The sequence below is a fragment of the Engystomops pustulosus genome, chromosome 6, assembly GCF_040894005.1.
Source record: "Engystomops pustulosus chromosome 6, aEngPut4.maternal, whole genome shotgun sequence".
NCBI classification, from domain to species: domain Eukaryota; kingdom Metazoa; phylum Chordata; class Amphibia; order Anura; family Leptodactylidae; genus Engystomops; species Engystomops pustulosus.
The window spans coordinates 116,677,558-116,697,277 of NC_092416.1; the positions used below are offsets into that span (position 1 = coordinate 116,677,558).

General features: G+C 45.7%; 1 long non-coding RNA gene across 1 annotated transcript; it reads right to left on the minus strand.

Annotated features, from left to right (window-relative positions):
• Positions 1-17,412: 17,412 nt before the first annotated feature.
• LOC140066043 (uncharacterized) lies at positions 17,413-18,978 on the minus strand. Its single transcript, XR_011848079.1, has 2 exons — positions 18,316-18,978; positions 17,413-17,739 (listed from the first exon to the last, which is right to left on the minus strand). It is a non-coding gene; the product is annotated as an uncharacterized lncRNA (long non-coding RNA).
• Positions 18,979-19,720: the final 742 nt, after the last annotated feature.

Consider the following 19,720-nt stretch of genomic DNA (forward strand, 5'->3'; position numbering starts at 1 on the left):
CTGAAAAATAGGCCATTATAAGTGGTGGGATATAAAAAGTACCTATAAAAGTAAAGGTGTATTTTATGTTAGGGGCTTCATAAAGGGGGCATTATAAATGGGTGCTGAAATTGAGGGATAATTTTAAGTGAAGGGACCGCAGGAAGGAGTGGCATTTTATGTTAAAGGTTGACTTTGGGGGATATTGTACTGGACAGTTGCGGAAACAGGAAGGAGGTAAAATACAACATAAGGGACAATTTACAGTGGATGGGCAACAGGAAAGAAGGCATTATACATAATGGGGTGTCACAGTAAGTAGGCATTATACTGTGGGCCACTAAGGATGGCAGTATACAGTGTGGGGGAAATTTAGTGTGCCCCTCTTTCTCCATCACAGCAGTTTAGGAGATATAATAATAAAAGTCTTGCAGCCAGATATTGTTGCAGTGAACACAGCAGATTTTTGTGGCAAATAACCTTTTTAGGAGCATTCAGAATAGCGAGAGGACGAGCTTTGTGGTGAGTGTGCATTGATCCGAAGTGTCCAAAGTGGCACTTAGGATTAAGGGACTTAAGTTTGAGGGACTTTAGCAGGTAACTGCAGTTTTTTTGTTTTACTTTACTTTGAAATCTTCTTTTCTTCTGTATTTCTCTTGTATTCCCTGTTATCACAATGGACTCCATAAGTGGCAATGCTATGCAGTGTACATCCTGTGCCATGTATGCTTTCCTTGTGCAGCCGTTCGAGGGGGAATACTGCTGTGTGGGATGTGTGAAAATTGCTTATCTGGAAGCCCAGGTTCTGGATCTAAATGAGCAAGTTTCAAGGTTGCGAGCAATTGATATATGGCGCAAAAGTGGCTCAAAAGTTGGTGTAGGAATGAGGACTTTGGGTTCATGGAGAACTGCACTGACTTTTCTGTCGGCTACAGGCTCTACAGTAGGGATGGGCTGCACCTCAAGGGGAGGGTGCAGCTTTTTTTGGGGAAAAATGGCTAGAAGGTTGGAAGAGTGTTTAAACTAGAGACCTGGGGGGAGGGAAACTACACTTGTACAGGGCAAAAAGAGTGTAGATAGCGAGAGCTGCTGGGAAGAGTCATAATCCATGGGGGAGGAAGGGGGGCTGGAATAAGATTGGGGAATAAGAACAAAAAGAATACGGACAATGAAAACCATATAAAGTGCATGTACACAAATGCCAGAAGCCTCACAAACAAAATGGAGGAACTGAAATTCTTAATGTTGGAAGGAAAATATGATATAGTGGGTATCAGCTAGACATGGCTGGACAGTAGCTATGACTGGGATGTTACTATAGATGGTTATAGTCTTTTTAGAAAGCCTGTACTGCAAGATGACATCGGTGAAGCAAATGATAATGTGGAGTAACTATGGGTGGAGATGAGAGGAGGGAAAAGAATAATAAAATATTACTAGGGGTTTGTTATAAGGCCCCAAATGTAATGGAGGCGGCAGAGGAAATGCTGATTAGTGAAATGGATGCAGCTTCAAAACATGGTGAAGTACTTATCATGGGGGACTTCAATTACCTAGATATTGAATGGGGGGCAGAAACCTGCAGGTCCTTTAAAGGTAGCAGGTTTTTGTCTACAACAAAAAACAATTACCTGCCGTAACTAGTCATGAAGCCAACAAGAGGGGGGGCACTGCTGGACCTTATCCTAACCAATAGACCCGATAGTGTATCAAAATTACAGGTTGGGGGGAACCTGGGTAATAGTGATCATAATATCATTGATTTTGTATTTAGCTTTACTAAGAGGGTTAATGGAGGGGCAACCAAAACTCTAAACTTCAGGAAGGCAAATTTTCAGCAACTAAAGGAAGACCTTATAGGTATAAACTGGGACAATGTTCTCAAAGACAAAAGCCCCCACCCAAAAAAATGGGAATTTTTCTCATATATTCTAAAAAAGTCTTATGAGAAACACATACCATATGGTAAAAAGCATAAGAGGAACAAGAAGAAGCCAATGTGGCTAACTAGTCTTGTAAGGAAAGCAATAAGTGAGAAAGATAAGGCGTTTAAGATCTAAAACGTGAAGGTAGCTGTGAGGCATTACAGGATTATATAGAGAAAAATAAATCCTGTAAAAAGCAGATAAAGGCCGAAAAAATAGAGAATGAGAGAAATATTGCCAGGGAGAGCAAAAATAATCCCAAATTATTTTTCAAGTAAGTAAATGATAAGAAACTAAAAATGTAGAGTGTGGACCCTCTTAGGAATAACATGGGTGTCATTGTGGAAGGAGATGAGGAAAGGGCCAATCTACTGAATGTCGCCTTCTCGACTGTCTTTACCCAGGAAAATCCCCCGGTGGAAGACACAATGAGGAATGATGTAAATTCTCTTTGGAATGTCAAGAGTTTAACCTAGAAAGAGGTACGGTATCGCCTCGCAACCACTAAGATAGATAAATCACTGGGGCCAGATGGCATACACCCCCGGGTTTTACATGAACTATGTACCATGTAGTTTGGTGCTCTGACTCTATACAGTTTTCCATCAGTACTGTAGAATGAATGGAAGACAAAAGTGAGTGGCATTAGTTTTAGAGGTTACCAATAGTGGCAGATAGAAGGTGGATTCCAGAGATACCGTATATTCCAGCATCTACTTTTGAAGGCTGAAAAATCTTCTGTCTGGTCTGGGGTCGTCTTATACGCCGGTAATGTTTTTGAACTTTCAGAAAATTAACATGCGGGCAGGGGCGGACTTGCCATTTGACCCACCGGAAGAAATCCCGGTGGGCCGATGAGTCTGGGGCCGGTCCAGGGCTGGTCGTGGGCTGATGGGGCCGGTCGCAAAAAAACCAAACAGCTTCTCACCTTTCCCGCGATCCACCGAAGCTCCGCTGCTACACTCCGGCCGCCGGTGACAGCTCCGTGGGTGCCGGCGTCGCAGAGAATATGACGTCGGCACGCGGCTGAAGTCATATTATGTGAGCCGCCAGCGCTCAATGAGCTGCCACCGCCAGCCGGAGTGGAGCAGCGGAGCTTCGGTGGATCACGGGAAAGGTGAGAAGCTGTTGTATTAATTTAATGTGCCAAGCAGGCTGGCTATATAGAGGGGGAGGCGGCAGGATGTATACTGGGGGGCTGCCAGGCTGCACACTATGTACAGGCTGGCAGTATAATAGGGGGGGCAGTTTTGTCTATATACAGGGGGGCTGGCTGTATACTGGGGGTACAGGCTGGCAATATACAGAGGGGCTGGCTGTATACTAGGGGTGCAGTTTGGCTATATACAGGGCGCTGGCTGTATACTGGGGGAACTGGCTGGCAAAATACAGGGGGAGCTGGCTGTATACTGGGAGTACTGGCTGGCAGTATACAGGGGGGCTAGCTGTATACTAGGGGGGGCAGTTTGGCTATATACAGGGGGCTGGCTGTGTACTGGGGGGACTGGCTGGCAAAATACAGGGGGAGCTGGCTGTATACTGGGGGGACTGGCTGGCAATATATAGGGGGGGCTGACTGCATACTGGGGTGGTTGTTTGGCTATATACAGGGGAGGGCTAGATATATACTGGGGGGGCTGGCGGTGGTATATGGCATAGTAGTTATATTACTGTACATAAGGGGCAGTATTACAGTAACTATATTCCTGTACCTAGGGGCAGTATTATAGTAATTATATTCTTGTACATAGAGGGCATTATTATAGTAGTTATATTCTTGTACATAGGGGGCAGTATTATAGTACAGTATGGTAACATCTACAATAAAATGGGCGATGGTAATGTTGTTGTTGTATGCCTTATGTTTATGAGCGACAGTTTTCCTGCTATATACCTGCATGTCATAAGAATTTAAATTAAAAAAGGACCATGTTAAATTCAAATCTGATTTTTTTTTAATTTTTACCGGTGTTTTGTATGCGTTGGAAAAGGGGTAGTCTTATACGGCGAATATATCTTAAACTCTATATTTTAACAGGAAAGTAGGGGGGTCGTCTTATACACCAGGTCGTCTTATACGCCGGAATATACGGTAGTTTTTAAGGTGAAGATAACAGAAGTGTAAAAGTCATTGAATATAGAGGTTAAAGGAAATAAACTAGCAGTACCCAAAGACAGGGTATGGCAAAACCCCTGACTGAAAGGGAGATGTCAGTGCTAAGTCAGTCAGTATATGTCAGAAAGATAAGTAGTTCTGTTTTTTTAAAGTCAAGTAGAGAGAGACAATCACTGGAGTATTGCAGGAAGGTAGGGTTGATGTTACATAAAGATGTATGTAGTTGGGTGACCTCGGCATACAAATGGTTCAACAAGACATATCTGCTGATGGTTCATTCAAAAGAGACTGTGTAGAGGGAGAAAAGGACAGGACAGGACATTGACTGAACCCTGAGGTACCCTAACAGCAAAGGGGAAAGGAAAAAACATACATACCACAATTTCAGTATACCATTTGCTGCATCCGACACATGAAAATAACTAGGAAAGAGAAACAAATAAAGAGAAACATGTATTAACAATAATAAAGAAGAAAGAATACAAAAGAGGTGATTGCAATATAATCCCCAGCAGAAAAGACATTGATAGGAATGGTGTCACACGTATCAATGACAGTGGAAAACAACATGACAGAGATGGTACACTATCCTCTGACATATTCCCTTTAAAAAAATGTCTGAAATAAACTGATGACATGCCATTACCTACTGGGGTCCTCATTAATGAGCTGTAATATACAGGGGAACCTGGGAGACATTCCAACATCTAGAAAACATCTAGAAGATCAGGACTGCACATCCATATACGTATTATTCAACCTTATATCTCCACTAGGCTAAATTTATAAATAAGAACTCAAATATCTTAGTTACCTTATTCATCAAATAGTATAATCCCACTAACAGAGACTAAGTTTTAGTGGGTCCTTACATTAAAACGTACCTCTAACCTTCAATTTGTATTTATTAATGTAGGCCAGTAGCATAAGTCCTATAGTGTGCAGATGTGCGATATTTTTTATGTCAGAAAGTGTGTGACTTCTGTCACCCTTTTCTGTATTTTGAGGGTTTTACTATGCTGCCAGCCTATTTGCTACCAGCCTAGGTGTTACATTTGAATGGGACCTGCACATAGTGCAGTGATGCATGGCAGCTGTTTCTGTAGTGTAGTACTTATGGGGGCCAAATCTGTCAGTATGTATAATTCCAGGCTATCAGGTCTTAGCCCTCATAGTCCTGTTTTGTGGCAGTGGCCAATGCCATGTGCTTCTGCCAGGGCCACTATCAGGGGGAGATTAGGAGGGCTGCAGTTACAGGCCCAGCAAGGAGAGGAAGCCTGTGGTCCCAGTATTGTCAGCAGGGCTGGATTATAGGGGAGTGGGGGGGGGGCACGTAGCGTGGGACCCCCCACTTTACCCTTAAAGGGCCCCCCACCAAATGTGGCGATTCGCCCACAGTCTATTTGGGTCTCGGCACCCCGGGTCGTATCCAACCGATGTGCCCCGACTTGGCGGAGTGAGGGAACAATAAGTTCCTATCGGAGGTAAACAAGGAAGGTGAGTATATATAGTTTTTATAGGGGGACTGTATATAACTATTATAAGCGACTATATATAGTTATAGGGGGGTATATAGTTATTATAGGGGACTGTATATAGGTAATGTTGGGGGCTGTATATAGTTATTGCTGGGGGACTGTATACAGTGATTACTGGGGCGCTATATAAATTTATTACTGGGAGCTGTATACAGTGATTACTGTGGGAGCTGTATACAGTGATTACTCTGGGGCTGTATATATTGATTACTGGGGGCTGTATATACTGATTGCTGGGGGAGCTGTATATATTGATTGTTGGGGGAGCTTTATACAGGCGGTCCCCTACTTAAGGACACCTGACTTGCAGATGACCCCTAGTTAAGGACAGACCCCTCTGCCCACTGTGACCTTTAAACGTTTACAATACTCCTAGACTGCAATGATCTTTCAGCCTATTAGGATTAAAGCCAAACCAGTATATCCAGAAGGAACAGGTTCCCTACTGTAGACAGCACTGTTTTGATGATTGTGTCTCTTCAGTACAGTGTAGGGAACTGGTTTATGTAAGGGGCTGCCTTTTCCTGGTTTTCCCTGTCTCATTTAGGAAAACCTATTTGCATATTTCCCACAATCCCTTAGTGGAGTATCAATGGTGGAGTAGCAAGTTGGCTTTAATTAAACTCTCCAGAAGGAGAACTCTTACCCCATTCCTGAAACCAGTCATTGCAGGAGGTATGGGGATAGGGGTGGGGCGTCAGTCAGGAGATACTGCTGGCTAGAGGACCTAGTCTAACCTGTCACAGCTTCCAGCTGCCTTATGCTGCTGTATCTTACTTTTCCTGTTATGACTTGATTTGTTTTTTTTCTGAATCAATTAGGTTTCGTTCACAGGAAATAACCAATCATAGTGATCAAATGGAAATTTAGATGAGGTCACAGCTGCACTGTATATGGTGTATACTCTCCACTCTATGCTCTGGTATATACAGTGCAGCTGTATAATAAACTGTCAACTCAACACTCCTCCCTTCCCAAAAATATAGACAGTAAAATAATAATATGTATATTAACCATCAGGTCATTAACCCTTTAATGCTGCAGCCGTGTCCATTTTTGCATTTTCATTTTTCAATCCCCATCTTTCAAAAGCCACAACTTTTTTATTTTTCCCTTTTCAGAGGCTTTTCATCTGCGGGACACATTGTAGTCTTAGGATTCACTATTCCATGCTAAGTACTGGGAAGCTGGAAAGTAATTTCAAATGCAGGACAATTTTACAGGCTTGGTATTGACGGCTTTCACTGTACAGGCCACATGACACTTCCCCTTTGTCACGGGTGCCTCTGTGACCCCCCTCCCGGGTCGCAGGGGCACCCGTGCCGCGGTCCATGGCTGCCCCGGTCCCCCGGCATCTTACTTACCCCGTCCCGTTCCCACGCCGACTCCGGCAGCACGGCGCGCGCGTCCCCGCCTCCTAGGGCGCGCGCGTGCCACCTTTAGCGAATTTAAAGGGCCAGTGCGCCACTAATTGGCGCTGGCCATTTTCACCAAATCTACTTAAGCCTGCCTCTTCCTGTATCTCTTGCCGGATCTTTGTGCCTCACAGCCTGAGGGAAAGCTTTACTGCGATTTGCCTGTGTTCCTGTGTATCCTGCGTTCCTGCGTCTCCTGTGTCCCTCCGTGTTCCTGTGTTACCTGAGCTCCTCTGTGTTTCCGTGTTCCTGTGTTCCTCCGTGCTGCTGTTCTGTGTTCCCGTACCCCTCTGCTTGGACCTCCTGTTGCTGACCCCGGATTGAACCCTGACGTTGCATCTCTGCCGCCTGCCCTGACTCTGTGCCTGGACTTTGACCACGAGATTGACTGCCGTTCTTGTACCTCAACTTTAGCCGCCACTGCAGACAAGTCACGCCTGAGGAACGACCTGGTGGTACCACGCCGCAGCTTGTCTAACCCGCTTTGCGGCGGGCTCTGGTGAAAACCGGGTACCACTTAGACTACGGTCCCAGGTAGTGACTTGAGTCATCGTCTGCAGTGGTCCAGTGGATCCACTACCCGCAAACCTGACAGTAAGATCCGGCCATGGATCCCGCTGAGGTTCCGTCTCCCAGTCGGCCCGATCTTGCTACAATTGTGATGCATCAATCTCGGCAGATTGCTGCACAGCGCGAGCAGTTGGAGCAAGTCACCGCCATGCTGCAACAGTTGCTATCTACCCAGCATCAGCAACAGGTCCCTGAAGCTGTTCCTGCAACTCCTGCAACTCCGGCTGTACTTCCTGCTACCGAACCCAGGCTACGTCTTTCTATGCCCGGCAAGTATGACGGGGATCCCAAGTTATGCAGGGGCTTCATCACCCAGTGTTCTCTACACATAGAGCTCATGCCATCCCAGTTCGTCACGGAGCGTTTCAAGGTGGCATTTATCCTCAGCCTCCTCTCCGGGAAAGCTCTGGCCTGGGCTACTCCGCTTTGGGACAGAGACGACCCGGTCACTGCTACACTTTCGGCATTTCTGGCAGAATTCCGGTCTGTTTTCGAAGAACCAGCACGGGCCTCCTCTGCTGAGACTGCATTGTTGAATCTGCGTCAGGGAGTTTCATCAGTTGGAGAGTACGTCGTGCAGTTCCGTACCCTGGCCTCGGAGCTCACTTGGAACGACGCAGCCCTGTCCGCAGCCTTCAAAAGGACTCTCCTCCCATGTTAAAGACGCTCTGGACGCTCGTGATCTGCCGTCCACTCTGAGTGGTCTAATCTCTCTGGCCACCCGGATAGACGTGCGATTTAGAGAGCGTGCCGAAGAGTCTCTTCTCGAGCAGCCGCAAGCTCGTCCAAGACGTCTCTCTCGCCTGGCTCCTGTCTTCCAGAGGCCGCTCCAGTCACCAGTTGTACCGCCTGCCGAAGAGCCTATGGAGGTGGACAGAGCCAGACTCTCTTCCCAGGAACGCAACAGAAGACGACAGGGAGACCTCTGCCTCTATTGTGCGAGTCCTGAACATTTCATCAGGAAGTGTCCTGTCCGTCCTCAACGTTCGGGATATGCCACCACCTAGGGTTCTTGGGAGAAGCGTCCCTAGGTGTGTGCGAAGCTTCTCCAAGTTTGACCATTCCTGTACTCCTCAGCGTTGGTACGAGCAGCCAGTTCCAAGTGTGTGCCTTCTTGGACTCCGGATCCGCTGGGAATTTTGTGAATGCTGCACTGGTCTCGCAGCATCACATTCCAGTGATCCGCCTCGACAAGCCCCTGGTCATATCTTCGGTCAGTGGTCAGATCCTCTCTGATCCAGTCCAGTATCGCACTGAACCTCTGTGTCTGCAAGTTGGTGCCCTGCATATGGAGAGACTGTCTTTCTACGTACTTCCCCGTTCCACTTCCTCCATTCTGTTGGGACTTCCGTGGCTGCAGAGACATGCACCTGTTCTTGACTGGCAGACTGGGGAGGTTCTTCGCTGGGGTCCTGGATGCCAGTCCCGCTGTCTCAGGGCTCTTCGTCCAGCCTCTACTATACCTTCCACCTTGTCTCCCAAGTCTTTGAAGGGTCTTCCCGCTGCTTACCTGGACTTTGCTGATGTCTTCTCTGAAAAGCAAGCGGAGACCTTGCCACCGCATCGTCCGTACGATTGTCCTATTGAACTGCTGTCAGGAACATCCCCGCCACGAGGTCGAGTTTACCCGCTGTCCGTGCCTGAAACTGCGGCCATGTCGGCCTATATTAAGGAAAATTTGCAGAAGGGATTCATCCGGAAGTCTTCTTCACCTGCCGGTGCTGGCTTCTTCTTTGTGGCCAAGAAGGATGGTTCCCTTCGTCCGTGCATAGATTACCGCGGACTCAACAAAGTCACGGTGAAAAACCGTTACCCTTTGCCTCTCATCACTGAACTTTTTGACCGTCTACGGGGTGCCAAGATCTTCACCAAGTTAGATCTGCGAGGGGCATATAATCTCATACGCATACGTGAAGGTGATGAGTGGAAGACCGCCTTCAATACTCGAGATGGGCACTTTGAGTACTTTGTTATGCCTTTCGGTCTCTGTAATGCTCCAGCGGTATTTCAGGACTTTGTCAATGACATTTTCAGAGACTTGCTCTATACCTGTGTCGTGGTATACTTGGACGACATTCTGGTGTTCTCTGCGGACATTGCATCCCATCAGACCCACGTACGGCAGGTTCTCAGGCGCCTAAGGACCAATCGCCTCTACGCTAAGCTGGAGAAGTGTCTATTTAATCAGAAGAGTCTTCCGTTCCTTGGATATATTGTTTCGGACAAGGGACTTCAGATGGACCCTGCTAAAGTGTCTGCAGTACTTCACTGGCCATGTCCAGTGGGGCTGCGAGCTATCCAGAGATTCCTGGGATTTGCCAATTATTACCGGCAGTTCATCCCACATTTTTCCTCCGTGGTGTCTCCCATTGTGGCCCTGACGAAGAAGAACGCCAACCCTAGACACTGGTCTCCGGCGGCAGAAGACGCCTTCTCTAAGTTAAAATCTGCTTTTTCATCTGCTCCCGTTCTTACTCGACCTGACTCTGAGAAGCCGTTCCTGCTTGAGGTTGACGCCTCATCCGTTGGTGCTGGAGCCGTACTCACACAGAAGGGCCCCAAGGGCAGAACTCTCACTTGTGGGTTCTTCTCCAAGACCTTTTCAGCTGCAGAACGGAATTACTCTATTGGTGATCGTGAGCTTCTGGCAATAAAACTGGCCTTGGAGGAATGGCGTTATCTTCTGGAGGGTGCTCGTTTTCCAGTTAATATCTACACCGATCATAAAAACCTTCTGTACCTCCAGACTGCCCAGCGTCTCAATCCAAGACAGGCTCGTTGGTCTCTCTTCTTCTCCCGTTTCAATTTTCTCATACATTTTCGTCCTGCAGAGAAGAATGTGAGGGCCGATGCTCTCTCCCGTGCCTCGGATGTGATTGGGGAGGATCCTGCTCCTAGACATATTGTTTCTCCTGAACGCTTGGTTCTTGCTGCTCCTGTGGATCTTCGGCAACTTCCTCCAGGCAAGATATATGTCCGACCTGCCCTTCGGAGGAGGATACTGACTTGGGGACATTGCTCCCGTGTGGATGGGCATCCTGGGGTGCAGCGCTCTCTAGCCTTCATTTCCCGACACTACTGGTGGCCAGATATGGTCAAGGATGTACAAGACTTTGTGGGCGCCTGCACCTCCTGTGCTCGAAACAAGCCATCTCGTCTTAAACCAGCTGGTCTTCTCTTGCCGTTGCCGATACCCAATGCCCGTGGACTCACGTGGCAATGGACTTTATTACCGAACTTCCATGCTCTGTGGGTAATAACGTTATCTGGGTGGTGACCGACCGCTTCTCCAAGATGGCCCATTTTGTTCCCCTGCCAGGCCTGCCGTCAGCCCCACGTCTTGCCAGCCTGTTCTTTCAGCACATCTTCCGGATGGACTACCTCTGCACATAGTCTCGGACCGAGGGGTCCAGTTTGTTTCCCGTTTCTGGCGGTCCCTGTGCCATCAACTACAAGTGAAACTGGACTTCTCGTCTGCTTACCATCCTCAGTCCAACGGACAAGTTGAGAGGGTTAATCAAACCCTGGGCTGCTATCTTCGCCATTTTGTTTCCGCCCGACAGGACGACTGGTCCGCTCTGCTCCCATGGGCAGAATTTTCCTATAATTCCCTGGATTTGGAGTCTGCCGGCTCCGCCCCATTTTTTGTTGTGTATGGGAGACTTCCACGTCCACCCCTACCTCTCTCCGTGTCTGCTGATGTTCCTGCTGTAGAAGAGTTGGTAGTGGAACTTAAATCCATCTGGAAACAGACTCGACGGTCTTTGCTTCAGGCGTCTGCCCGCACTAAGACTCAGGCAGATAAAAGACGCAGATCTCCTCCCATCTTCTCTCCTGGAGATAAAGTGTGGCTCTCCTCCAGATATGTCCGGCTAAATATTCCCAGTTACAAACTGGGTCCACGTTTCCTGGGTCCGTTCGAGGTGTTACAGCGCATTAATCCAGTGGCATATAAGCTCCGCCTTCCCTCCACTATGCGCATCCCGAATTCTTTTCATGTCTCCCTGTTGAAACCTGTCATCCTGAATCAATTCTCTCGGCATGTACCTTCTCCTGGTCCTGAAGCTGATACTTCTGATGTCTTTGAGGTGAGAGAAGTCCTTGATATGAAGACAGTCAGAGGGAGACGATTCTACCTTGTCGACTGGAGGGGGTTCGGCCCAGAGGAGAGGTCATGGGAACCCGAAGAGAACATACTGGATCGTGCTCTTCTCCACAGGTTCCTTCAGTCCAAGAGGAGGGGGAGGCCGAAGGGGGGGTACTGTCACGGGTGCCTCTGTGACCCCCCTCCCGGGTCGCAGGGGCACCCGTGCCGTGGTCCATGGCTGCCCCGGTCCCCCGGCATCTTACTTACCCCGTCCCGTTCCCACGCCGACTCCGGCGCGCGCCACCTTTAGCAAATTTAAAGGGCCAGTGCGCCACTAATTGGCGCTGGCCATTTTCACCAAATCTACTTAAGCCTGCCTTTTCCTGTATCTCTTGCCGGATCTTTGTGCCTCACAGCCTGAGAGAAAGCTTTACTGCGATTTGCCTGCGTTCCTGTGTATCCTGCGTTCCTGCGTCTCCTGTGTCCCTCCGTGTTCCTGTGTTACCTGAGCTCCTCTGTGTTTCCGTGTTCCTGTGTTCCTCCGTGCTGCTGTTCTGTGTTCCCGTACCCCTCTGCTGACCCCGGATTGAACCCTGACGTTGCATCTCTGCCGTCTGCCCTGACTCTGTGCCTGGACTTTGACCACGAGATTGACTGCCATTCTTGTACCTCAACCTTAGCCGCCACTGCAGACAAGTCACGTCTGAGGAACGACCTGGTGGTACCACGCTGCAGCTTGTCTAACCCGCTTTGCGGCGGGCTCTGGTGAAAACCGGGTACCACTTAGACTCCGGTCCCAGGTAGTGACTTGAGTCATCGTCTGCAGTGGTCCAGTGGATCCACTACCCGCAAACCTGACACCCTTTATAGTTTGGGTCTATTGCCCACAAGCAAGTTTGATGTGTCCAACTCACATCAAACTTGCATTATGTGCTTGCTGGAATGTCCAGCCCAACTGACCTGAGCATGTAAGTTATATTTCAGTTGCTGAGCAGTCGCTTCAGACAATCCCGCAAGCACACAATGCGAGTTTAATACGAGTTGGACGCATCAAACTGACTCATGGGCAATAGAACTTATTTTGTTTCAAATCTTTTCTTGCATTTTTGGAATTTTTTGATCACTTTTACTGCATTTTTAGGTTCACCACATGGAATGTCATAAAAATTATATTTTGATATACCACGTGTTGGGACACAGGAAATCCTACCAAGTTTACTTTGAATTCTGTTCTTTTCCAAGTGGCACAATTGAATTTTCTTTACATTTATTTTTTATTTTTTTATTTTTTTATTTTCAGCCACCTCGGGCAGCTGTCTCCAACCGCTGGGCCTCAGCCTAAGACGAGGCCATGGAACACCCGATTCCGGGCCATGGTTTGGTGGTGAAGACCACTGGTATATGAAATTTTGCAAATACTTACCTCTGGCGCTCCTCTTCACCCCATGTCACGCTATGATGCAACCATGTCGCCGACTTATGGCATCATAGCGGGTACATGCAACAGAGAGCATAGAAGTGGCTCTGCCTGCACTGACGAGAAGCTAGAGCTGTGGGGTGAAGAGGCGAACTTATGCTCTGCTGCAAAAACTTCATTAATGGTGGGGAGGCTGCTACTGGACACGTTATTAGTGAAGCGAGGCCACTGCTGTACATTTTATTAGTGAGGGGAGGCCACATTTGGACATGTTATTAGTGAGGGGAGGACACTGCAAGACATGTTATTAGTGAGGGAAGGCCACTGCTGGACATCTTATTAGTGAGGGGAGGCTGCTGCTGGACATGTTATTAGTGAGGGAGCCTGCTGCAGGACATTTTATCAGTGAATGGAGGTCGCTGTTGGACATGTTATTAATCAAAGGAGGCCACTGCTGGACATGTTATTAGTGAAGGGAGGCTGCTGCCGGACATGTTATTAGTGAGGGGAGGCTGCTGGTGGCCATTTTATTAGTGAGGAGAGGCTGCTGCTGGGCATGTTATTAGTGAGTAGAAGCTGCTGCAAACACTTTATTATAGAGTAGCAGCTGCATTTCCCACCATAGGCCTATATTCAAGGTCAAGTTTCCCAGTATTTTTGTGGTAAAATTAGGTACCTCCGTTTACACTTGCATTTACATTATACATGTGGTATGTTTATTTTTCCTCACAGTGAAAAGCCCAAAGACAAGGGGACATTATAAGTGTGTAGGGGCTATAGAAAAAGGGGTATTATAATGTCCTCTTCTCTGTAGACATCTTCTTATGAAGCCATGAAAAGGGGGCTACAGAAAAAAGGGAAGATGCAGTAAAGGGGGCATTTTTAGTCCAGGGGTTACAGCAAATGGCACTTTACATGGTTTGGGGCTAGATATGAACTATTTTCGGAGCACACCATTTTATTTTCCAGGGACCATTATAAGAGGGTTACCAGGCGGTTCCTTGGTAAAAAAAAAAATTTGGGTGCAGCCGGTCCCCAGATACAAAAAGGTTGGGGAACACTAGGGGTGAAATCACTAATGTAATATACTGGATCTGTAGCAGACTCTGCCTCCAGTAGGGTCTAAGTATAGAAAAGAAACCTAATGTAATCAAATGATTTTTCCACTTGTATTGGTAGCTTTCATGATATTGAGTACAGTGTTTCAATATGCAACTCACTCACTCAGTCCATTAAACACCTCTTAGACATAAAAAAGAATAAAGAAATCCAAATGGAGAGCGGTGCAGTAGGATGGGGACAGGGGAAGCAATCACAAAAAACTATTACAAAATACCTAGGAAACTAGGTATGTGCATGGTGGCAATGTGTATTTTACCACACCTTATATCTTATATAACCTCTTAATAACAAACACAACTCCTAAAGCATAGGATTAACATTCTGCTGCAGACAAAAAATTCTGTTTAGTCTGAAGGAAAAAGATCTTCCACGTTCATATTAATTATAATAATGCATCTTTATTTATATAGCGTCATGATATTCCTCAGTATGTTACCAACAAAATAAACATTTCAGAGTATTAAAATGGACAGAAGAAGCATAGAAATTAGGACCTTGCTCATAAGAGCTTACAATCTTTGGTACTGATACCACAGTGGATTTTATTAGTGACCTTCAGTGCTACTAACTTGATAGAAGGTGTGGCCCTTGTTTGTGAGAATATGGCACTTGCCAATTCCTCTACTATTGTGTACACAATATTGTTCCTCTAGCAGATAATATTCCTCCAGCTCCTGGGGTCGAGCTATTTCACTTCCCGCAACGCTTCCCTTGACTTGTGGTCCATCCTACCATAAACCTAGCCAGGTCCCTCAATAGTAAGTCATCCTTTGTTGTCATTCTCCTCATTTGTTTAACTATTTTAAAAAAAAAACATACATATACAAAATTCTGATACTATGGAATTTATTTGTCACACACTGAACCTTTATGCCCAATAAGAAACCTTTATTCTTTTCTGCAATAATCCTGGATCCATTATAATTTTGACTGAATGTAATTTTTCAGTATATACTCTGAATATACTGTAGTGAGACTCCTGGTGGTGAGAGAGGGGTAGGTCATAGTCTTCGTAGTCACAGTCTCCTCATATTTTCCCCCCGAATCTGTCACATTTTTAGTTAATTGCGTGATATTATTAATAGGAGCCTCTGTGCATTAGTTTCTTTCCAGTAATCGCTGGCACACAGCCACTTCTGTTACCATAATTCTGACTCAGTCAGCATCTCTGAGCTTCTGGGTCCATCATTCTGTTGTATAGATGGTGGCCAGGAGTGAGGATTAAGTGACCAAGTGTTGCCAAATGCCAAAGAAACACTTAGAGAGGACACGAGGAGTTCAGCAATTAGATGTTAAAAGAGCATTGGGCCAACATGACTGATGACAATTCCTGTATGGATACCTCTACAACCATCATCTTTACAGCTATGGATTAACCCTTAGAAATCAATTCAAGACATATAGTACCTTTAGATATTTTCTTTTTCATTGCTTTTAAACTATTATGCCAAACTATCATTGTGACAGCTATAATAATATACTACAGGATATATCATAAAGGAGTTCGAGTAGAACAACAAGTAGACCAAAATTGCAATGTTAAAGAAAATCCACCATTTGATTTCATGCATTGTGAACCAAACATACCTTGCTGTAGCTACACCGATGCAGAAACATATCTTGTTTAATTTCTGAGCTAAGTGGTTTTGCTGAAAAAACAATTATAAAATTATGATAATGAAGTTCTCTCACTCCTTTGCCTGCCTCAGAGAATGATGTAATCCCTGAGAGGCAGAAGTAATCAATTGCTGCACAATCCCCCGGCTGCTGTGTATGAGTGATCCAGCTCAGGTTGATTACTCCTGTCTAAACTGTTCAGAAAGCTCAGTGTATGGTGTTTATCAATGGCAGGCTGAAGGAAATCTAGCTTTCCCAAGGTCCTGAATGTTATAATTGTTTTTTTCAGCAAAACCACTCAGCACAGGGATTAAACAAGATATGATCCTGCATCAGTGTAGCTACAGCATTCTCAAGGTATGTTTGCTTCATATTGCATGAAATCAAATGGTAAATTTCCTTTAAGAAAGTCTTCTGTTTAGTAAGATTGAGTAATGTCGTTATGTGAGATCCAAACCTAATACATCACTCTATTCTTTGTCAACTGATGTCTTTACGAGGAGCCTTAGGGCCCTTTCACTTGACTGTAACCAGTCTGAGAGATAAAGGTTGCCCACATTTTCTGGTTGCCTATAAAATCATTGTGATTTATATTGCTGTGAGCTACAACGTGTATACTGTAAAGTACCTGTATACATGGTAGAGCTGTGGTACTACTGATGCTCACAGCATCATAAAGAATTTTAATGCCGGTAGTTCTGTTCATATCTATCATGCTTGGACCAGGAATTGCACAACACTGGGATACTTTACAGATAGTAACTTTAAGATACTTTATAGGTAGTAACTCTTCCATCTGCTGAAGATGAACAGCAGAAATAAAATATGGTAAAATATCTATTCTGTCTGCGACGTAGAAAGTGCTTTTCTACAGGTCAAAACATGGAGACAAATAAAAGTGCGGGCTATGGAAATCAAATCTGAAATACTTGCGCAGACAGTGTCTTCCTTGGGGACATCTTCTCTTTGCGTTCCTTCAATCCTGCAGAACGGCTGCCAGTCATTAGCTAGAGCTGCACAATGCAATAATTGAACGCCGGTGGACCCACCCTCATTTGCATAGCCCTGTTTTTGAGTGGCAGCTGTACATGAAATGCCAGATCAGTTGAAAGCATGTTGTGAGCTGCTACTAATGATCCGATTGCTCGGGGGAAGCCTGCCATATTGTAATTTGGCTATCAGGCATGAAAGAAATAATTCCAAGTGCCAGGGATGCAAAGCTGAATAAATGTTTCAGTGCTGCAGGTTGCCAGCGGTGACACTTCTGATTTACTAGAAGCGGATGCCCTGTTGCCTCTGGGGTTGGGGGAGTTGGTATTATATCTGAGCGTTGTATAGAAAACATTAGTAGAGGAAAATAGCTGCAGTGTAGTATGGGGAGGCTGGGCCCTTGTCCCATGGGCCCTCACAATGTTTACAACTAATGACTGGATCAAAAGATTTCTCTACCTGCCGTAATGACAAGCAAAATAAGATTTGTTTCCTTGCAATGAAAAATAATTTAACTCACTGAGTCCCATAATGTACACTTGATATAAAAGAAACATGTAGGAGTAGAATTAAGCTGAATGATGTAGAATTAAGCTGAATGCGTTATAGCATGTAAAACACTGCAGAATATATTGGCACTGTATAAATAAAGATTTATTATTATTATGATTTTTTTTTTATTATAGAAATGATATGATAAGCAATCACCCAAACAATACAGACAAAGCAGAGAGAAGATATGTGTGGGGCCAGCTCTAGGCCTTCATTTTTCATTTATGTTCATTTATCAAATTATGACAGTGGCAATAATCAGCTTATAAATATCCATTTTACAGGTAGTAGGCACGTGATGATTACATTTTTGTAAACACCACCATGAGCGTTATTTCCAGACAGACTCCCAGTTGGCAAGTCGTCCTTGATTATCACTTGACCTCTGCCTGCTGTGACTTATTCAAGTACCTGAAATGAGAAATAATGTCAAATACAGTTCAAAACAGTAAACTTAAGGGAGAGAGGGTAGGAAAACTTGAGGTTAAGATAATAAGGGGAGAGGGAGCAGAAGTTCAGCAAGGGGAAGAGGGTGACGAGGGAACATAGTGAAAAATGGGAAGTCCCTCATTCCTCCCACCAACTTAACACCCCAACCCATTTCAGAATGTAAAGCTAAACGCCACCTAAAATATTCATCATACTGCCGAATCCAGTTCACAGAAGTGATCAGGGTCCAAACCCTTCTCTCCTTATAAATTGTATGTTGGTTAACAGAGATTAAAGACCAAATATCGACATAGGTGTTAGCCCAAATGTTTTCATTTCCACCCGAATTATGATGCACGCCAAGAGGACTGAGTGCGCAAAAAAACTAATCCTTGTGGACACCAGCCGTAAGACTTACTGTAGAGGAAGGGAGGTCAGAAAGGGAAGGCAAGTGGGCATGAATTCTATCTTAAAGGGCTTTAAGTGAATACAAAATCTCAGAGCCCACCCCAGGCTGACTACCCTCACCTGCCCAAGCATAAGTGAACTGGAACTCACCTGAAGCAGAAGCACCTGAAGGAGCAATCACAGGCGGCAAGGAGTCTACCGGCAACTCCGGGGAATGAATCAGACCAAGGTCCCTGGATGACCTACTGCAGCAGCGCTGAACTGTCCCACAGATGCCCCTGATGCGCACAGCCCATCCAATGAATAGGGAGTTCCACCTGGAAGACCAGGACCACCTCAACCTATGGGAGGACATGGAAACACTGTAACAGCTAGCATGTCGGTACAGCATCTCCACCAGCAAACATCCTGGGAGAGTGAGCTAGAACGGGACCTACTATCACAGGAACGTGCTACTGCAGGGGAACTAGAGATAAGGGGCATAGCCAACATCAAAGGTGAAGAAGACTGCAGTAATGGCATCTCAGAAGTAGGTTGAACAGCAGCAATTGGGAGGGGGGTACTGAGCTGGTGTGGGAATCTCCTCAGAGAGTGGGCAGATCTTTCCTGTGCTAATGTAGACTGCAGAATGTTAGGGGAAGTGTGTTAGGAGTATCCCACATGCTCCGCATTCACTACACCAGGCACGGCAATTCATATGCAGATATCCAGAGGGAGTATGAACACAATAATGACTTCACAGCCCCTTCATTGAAAGCTAGCAAGCTTCATGATGTAACAGGAAGTTCCACACGCTGCTCCCTAGGAGATCATGTGACCTGCAGCTCCAGTTGGCAACAGAGAAACTTTACTGGGGTAAGTACAATATGGGTATTATTAAGGGAAATCTACCACTTCCCCTTGTGGTTGATTAACTATTAAAACTGCTGGGTAGATACCAGCAGGGTTAAGGGGAACCTGTCATCAGGAAGGTAATTTTTAGATGATGACAGGTTCCTCTGGCATGTTGATTTCAAATATGCCCTTTGGTGCATCTGAATAATTCCAGTGCTTTTAATAATTTTGTTCTCAATTTCTCCTACCCTCATCTGTCACGCATTGCCCGACACAAACCTCAGCCTCTCCCCTGTAGTCAAATAAAAATGACCTTCCTGATGATAGGTTCCCCTTAATAGAATATATTATTATTTGGAGCATTGTTCCTGTAGACAAATTCTAAAATTTACTTCATTCATTTTATGAAAATGAATCTCAGGGGTTGGGGGGCATCACCAGAGACCCTCCAGCTCTGTGGCGAAAATCTTGGCAGCACAGAGGTAATACTGTGACTCCAAGGCGAGTGTTATAGCCAGAGCTTCCACCACCCGGTGGGGTCTAGTGACGCCAACCGAAGCCTCTGATATTCACTTGCATAATGAACATATATTTCTATTAACACTGCTGGGATCTACTCAGTAAAATAGTTAATTTACCACAAGCAGAAACGATAGGTGATTTCCCTTAAAGGGGTATTCCCATCTGGGCATTCACATTTAATTTAATTCATTTTCCATAT